Source organism: Mesoplodon bidens (genome assembly GCF_964165515.1).
Source record: "Mesoplodon bidens genome assembly, chromosome: 6".
NCBI classification, from domain to species: Eukaryota; Metazoa; Chordata; class Mammalia; order Artiodactyla; family Ziphiidae; genus Mesoplodon; species Mesoplodon bidens.
In genome coordinates, this window is record NC_138162.1 from 8,118,979 (window position 1) to 8,125,890 (window position 6,912).

Below are 6,912 nucleotides of genomic sequence, written 5' to 3' on the forward strand. Positions count from 1 at the left end.
AGGTGGTTGCTAAGGAAGTTGGTCCCATACATAGCAACAAGCTGAGGCTGTGAGGCAGGACTTAAAGGGATCTTCCCTCTTCCTGGCGAGGCTGGGCTTCAGAGACCAGCCTCCTGCTCCGAGGCCAACGGTGTCACAGGGGCCCTAGGCCTGGGTGGCCCAGGCCATGGCATCTCAGAGATCAGGACGCCAGGCTCACAGGACGTTCTTTTGTGGAGACCCCTCCTTCGCTCAAGTGGAAATAAGTGACATGGGAATATTAGAGTGAGTCAGAGCCCTAGAAATCACCACCCTGCCCCTTTGTACCCATTGGGAATGGGAGGGACTTCTACAGAGCTCCCCCCACCCCCCACTCCGCTCCCGGGTCAGGAAGCCCCTCCCTCTGAGCCCAGCTTGTTCATTCTTTGGTGATGCAGCTACACAGCAAAATCATTCTCTCAGTTCACCCAAAGCCGTGTGGAGAGGCAGTATAGTAAGAAATGGATGTTTTCTTTCTTTTTTTTTTTTTTTGCGGTACGCGGGCCTCTCACTGTCGTGGCCTCTCTCGTTGCGGAGCACAGGCTCCGGACGCGCAGGCTCAGCGGCCATGGCTCACGGGCCCAGCCGCTCCACAGCACGTGGGATCTTCCCAGACTGGGGCACGAACCCATGTCCCCTGCATCGGCAGGCGGACTCTCAACCACTGCGCCACCAGGGAAGCCCGAAATGGATGTTTTCTATCAGAGGCTCCCATGCTGGGGTCCCAAGATGTCCCAGTCCAGAGGCTCGTTCAATTTTCCACAAAGCTCAGGGGAAGTGCTCCATCTGCCCCATGCTGACCCCCCGGCCAACAAAAGCCCGTTCTGTGAGCTTTGGTCTGGGGTGGTAGCATCCTGGGTCAGGAGGGCCGTCGGTGACTGGTTGGCAGAGGCCCTAGCTGGCAGCCGTGTGCCCCAACCAGGCTCTGGCCCCTTCACGCTCCTTCTCCGGGCCCTCATCTCCAGCCAGCCACACCTGCATGCCTGCTGTGTCCACCCAGCGCTTGTGAGCCGAGGCACTCCCTGGGACAGTGGCCGGGCCCCGTCTACCCCTGTTGTCCCAGGGCTCCGCAGAGGCTCAGCACTTAGCAAGAGATGGCTGCTGCCCCTCCCTAAAAGTCGGACGGCTGGACAAGGGGCAGCTCAGTGTTACTTCAGCAACTGGGGTTGGTTTGAGCAGCCAGATTTTGTAAACAGTGGGATCCTTGGGATGGGTGCAGGGAGACGCGGAGGTGGGTGTTTGGCAATGAGGCAGGTTGCAGCGGTGGTTGGTTAAAGCAGGCTCCAGTTTGGGTACTATTTCTCGCATCCCATGTAAGAGACATCTTACATCTTGGGTCAGTGGCCTGACCTCACTGAGCTGTAAAATAGGGAGAGCATGTTGTGGACTGAAAGTGACCTTGTATGTGAAGTACATGGTGCAGGGATCTGGCCCAGGGATGCAGTAGGCACTTAATAAGCAGCAGCTGGGGGCTTCCCTGGTGACGCAGTGGTTGAGAGTCCGCCTGCCAATGCAGGGGACACGGGTTCGTGGCCCGGTCCGGGAAGATCCCACATGCCGCGGAGCGGCTGGGCCCGTGAGCCATGGCCGCTGAGCCTGCGCATCCGGAGCCTGTGCTCCGCAACGGGAGAGGCCACAGCAGTGAGAGGCCTGCGTACCGCAAAAAAAAAAAAAAAGCAGCAGCTGATGTTGCCATCAGTGGAGCAGGTGGGTGAAGCTCCAGCCTGCTCTGTGTGTTGAGCAGCCTCTGGGATTTCCAACGTCCCAGTACCCCCAGCCTGTGGTGGCCTGTCTTTCCCAGAATATCTGTTCCCTGCAGGCTGGCGCAGCCCTGGGAGGGCCGCCACACTTGTGCACGGGCTTCAGCCTTTGCACAGACTGACAACAGTGCAGCGAGTCCTGGGACTGCAGACGGGGCGACACTGAAGCCCCAGAGAGAGACTGACCTGGCCCAGCGCCCAAGACCTGGGGCCAGCAGGGGGGCTGCCCCTCTAGCCCAAAGCAATGCCCCCAACTCCGGCTGGACACCGCCCTTCCCCAACTTGAGCAGGGCATGGGGGGCCCCAGAGGAGCCCAGCCCAGGCAAAGCTTCTCCATGGTGCCATCCCAGTGCCCTTCCTCGTCACGCCTCTCAGGTTTCTTCCTTCTTTTACCTGAAGCACATCGCAGGAGGTAGCTCTGGGTCCCCAGTCCAGTGGGGCAGCATGACCAGCAGCCCCCTCAGGCTGCCTGGAGCCCACAGAAGGCGTCAGCTTTGGGACCTGTACCCCCTCCTTTGTTAGCACCAGAGTCGCCCCTGGGAGTCGCCAGGGCCAGGCTGATAAATGCACTGCACTCACATGGCAAGAGTGACCAGTAGGGCTTCCAGGCCAGCCTTCCAGATGGTGGGGTGGGGAAGGGGATGCTCCAGGTCCAAGGATATCCCTTTCTGGGGCTTGTTTGGAGAGCCTTCCCAAAACTCCCTATTCTGGGACCCCAGACTCGTCATCTACCCCTGGGACACTTTCTCATGACTGCTTCTGTGTCCTGCTTGGGAACTGGTGTTGGTGGCCCAGAACTGCTGGAGCTGCCTGACCACAAAGTCCGGCAGCCGCTCCGGCAGCCAGGTCTTCTGATAGGAGTGGGTACGGCGCACAAAGCCCAGCAGACTGCAGCATCAGCCCAGGGCAGTGGCCGGTGGACTGGGGGCACTGCCACCTCTAGGAGGTTCTGGAGAGAGGAAGGCCAGCCCCAAGGGAGACTGCCTGAAGCCTTGCCCACCTCTATGGAGCACACAACATGAGCGATTCATTCATTCAGGATGTGTGTGTGTGTGTGTGTGTGTGTGTGTGTGTGTGACATAATACCACCCACCACTAGTGTAAGCTCATGAGGACCCAGTCTCATTCGTGGCTACATCCCCAGAGCCTAGGGTGAGTGCTGGCACATAGTAGACGCTCAGTAAATATCTATTAACTGAGTAAGACAGTCTGGGTGGGAGTTTGGGATGGCACAGTAAAGGAGCTTGATGGACCGTCCCCCTGCAAAACCACAATTTAATTGGTGAAGATTATTTTTTAAGAAAGAAACAATCACTTAAAGTGTCTGGAGGTACAAATAAACTCATTTACAAAACAGAAGGAGTCCCAGATGTAGAAAACAAACTTATGGTTACCAAAGGCAAAGGGGGGGAGGGATAAATTAGGAGATTGGGATTAACATATACACACTACGCTATATAAAATAGATAACTAATAGGGACTTACTGTATAGCACAGGGAACTCTACTCAATATTCTGTAATAACCTATATGGGAAAAGAATCTAAAAAAGAATGGACATACGTATATGTATAACTGATTCACTTTGCTGTACACCTGAAATTAACACAACATTGTAAATAAACTATATTCCAATAAAAATTTTTTAAAGTAATAAAGTGTCTGGAAATTGTTCTAAGGGCATACAGTAGATGCAGAAACATTTATGAAAATCTACAAAATCTCTGCAAGAACGAGTCTGTGGTATTTGAGCAATGACGTACTTCCTTATCAGCTGTGATATATATTATTACATATAACAATATGATAATATGTAATAATAAAATATATATACATATTTACTTTCTGCCCTGGATTTCTGGCACAGGGCTCCTAAAACCCTTGAAATTTCCTGAGCGAAAGGAGTGTCTTTTGCTATTCATAACAAGCCCCCTTCCACATACCTGAGTTTATGCTAATGAGGTGATGGGGCTGGGTGGGGGTGGGGGGTGGGGGGTGGGGTGGAACAGCTTCAGGGTGCGTGCGGGCTGCTCACCAGAAAGACCAAGCACAAGATTAGAGGGTTAGAACTTTCAGCAACTACCAACCCCACCCCTGACCTCTGGGGAGGAGAGAGGGGCTAGAGACGGAGTTCAATTACCAGCGGCCAATGATTTAATCAACTCTGCCTACGTAATGACACCTCCATAAAAACTTCAAAATAACAGAGTTTGGGGATCTTCTGGGTTAGTGAACATATGGAGGTGCCGGGAGGGTGGTGTGCCTGGAAAGGGCGTGGAAGTTCTGGGCTACTCTCCCACTCCCAATACCTTGCCCTGTGCATCCCTTCCATTTGGCTGTTCTTGAGTTGTATCCTTTATAATAAACCAGTAACAGTAACTAAAGTGCTTTCCTTGATTCTGTAAGTTGTTCTAATGAATCATCAAATCTGGGGAGGGGGTCGTGAGGACCCTCGAATTGCAGTCATCTGGGCAGAAGTGTGGGTAGCCTGGGCACCCCTTTGGTGGCTGATGTCTGAAGTGGGGGCAGTTTTGTGGGACTGAGCTCTTGACCTGTGGGATCTGCACTAACTGAATAATTAGTGTCAGAATTGACATAACCGTCGGACACAAAGTTGGCATCAGAAACTTGGAGAAATGGTGTGATGGTGATATGTATTTGGTGTCAGAAAAAAAATATGCTCACTCCCCCTCCCCAGTTCTGTGTAACACAGGTTTTACCTGGGTGCACACCTCTGGGAAGGCGTGGCCAAGAAGCTGGGGTCTCCCTCTCCTCTCAGCTCCTAGTCTGGGGCTCCAGTTTCTCCCTGGGAAGGGCAGATGGCCACACCCTCCTACGCTGCAGATTCTCCATTCCCAGCAGGTACAGCAGAGGACTTCCCCACACAGGTCCACTCAGACGGTAGAAGTGCCACTCCAGGTGTGGCAGGTTAAAAAATACCTGCACCCTGACCACCTCAGCTAGGTCCTAGGGTGGAGGTTCCACACCGGGAGGGGCAAGCTGAGAAGAGCAGGGGCTGCCACCCCCTAGAGCCCACTTGTAGAGCAGGTGTCACTCCAGGAAAAGTAGGTCAGCCCCCATCCTGGGTGCAGTGGTGCACGGGTTCTGCACTGCAGAAACGCAGGCTGTAAGGACAGAGAGCTCCACCGTTCTGCCAGAGGGAGCTGACTTTGTTCAGATCAAGGCTTTGAAAACTCCTTGTCTAAGGGTGTTGGCAAAACCAGTGGCGATCCTGGTGGAGAGCAGTTAAGAGGAGGCTGGTAGCTCCGGATACAGCGCCTGGTTTTTACAAGCCTCTTGGCAACATTACATCTGGTGCCACTTTTCACTCCGAGTGTAACTCTGTTGTCTGTAGTTTGGGTTTCTTCCCCACGCTGAGGGGTGGACTTAATTGGTTTCATGTATTCTTTCGTGATTGGTATTGGGGAAACCTGCTTGGCTTATGGAGGAGGTCACCATGCTTCATTTGAAATTGATTGAAATGTTTCAACGTGTTCATCTCCTCTCTGACAGTGTTCCTACCTAACAGGTAAAGCACGGGGAACCAGGGAGGTGTAGCTTACCGGCCTGGAAAATTCAACTTTTATTGTTCTATTTCCACTCTTTTTTTTTTTTTTTTGGTTGCTTGTGTAAAATAATCATTCTTGAAGAGTCACTGGGTCCAGCCCATACAGACTCACACTCTATATTCACGCCAGAATCCTGTTGTCTATTTACGTTGATAACGCTTTTCTGAGAGTAGAGAACATGGGATCTGGAGTCAGACAACCCTGTTTGTTTATTTATTTATTTATTTCAGATATGACTGGATTTCGGGTGAGCGACCCCTGAGGATTCCTCACCTTTTAAAAAAATTTTTACTATTATTATTTTTTAACATTTATTTATTTTGGCTGCACTGGCTCTTAGTTGCGGCATGTGAGATCTTCATTGCAGCATGCATGTGGGATCTAGTTCCCCGACCAGGGATTGAACCCAGGCCCCCTGCACTGGGGAGCACAGAGACTTACCCACTGGACCACCAGGGAAGTCCCCAGACAACCCTGTTTAAATCTAGGCTCTGCCTTGTACCAACAGGGGGACCTTGGCCAAGTTCCTCTGTCTTTGTGCCTTTGTTTCCCCATGTGTTAGTAGGGTTAATAATGACATCTAGGGCTTCCCTGGTGGCGCAGTCGTTGAGAATCTGCCTGCTAATTCAGGGGACATGGGTTCGAGCCCTGGTCTGGGAAGATCCCACATGCCACGGAGCAGCGAGGCCTGTGAGCCACAACTACTGAGCCTGCGCGTCTGGAGCCTGTGCTCTGCAACAAGAGAGGCCGCGATAGTGAGAGGCCCACGCACCGCGATGAAGAGTGGCCCCCGCTTGCCACAACTAGAGAAAGCCCTTGAACAGAAATGAAGACCCAACACAGCAAAAATAAATCAATTAATAAACTCCTACCCACAACATTTAAATAAATAAATAAATAAATAATGACATCTAACTCCTAGAGTTGTTGAGAAACTTCAGCAAGATACATATAAAACACTCATGTCTGGCACATAATAAGTGCTCAATATACATTAACTACAATGAGAATTGTTATCTATATGATTTTGATTCCATGAAGCACTTTTAAGCCACTGATTCATTGTGTGATTGGGGCTATAAGGCAACACAATAATAACCATCCTCTCCTCGTGGGTAGCCACTATCCTGACTTTGGTATATTTATCATTCTCATGCACATTTTTATACAGTTACATCATAGGTATCCATAAGTATTCTATAGTACTTTTTATGAGGTTTAAAAACCTTACACATTCTGTACGTATTCTGTAACTTGTTCACTCAACATTAAGTTTTTGAGGTTTATTCATGTTGATATATGTAGGTCATGCATTTTTAACTGCCTTAAGAGTAGTCATTGGCTTGGGCTTCCCTGGTGGCGCAGTGGTTGAGAATCTGCCTGCCAATGCAGGGGACACGGGTTCGAGCCCTGGTCTGGGAAGGTCCCACATGCTGCGGAGCAGCTAAGCCCGTGCGCCACAGCTACTGAGCCTGCGCGTCTGGAGCCTGTGCTCCGCAACTAGAGAAAGCCCTCGCATAGAAACGAAGACCCAAGACAGCAAAAATACATAAATAAATTTATTTT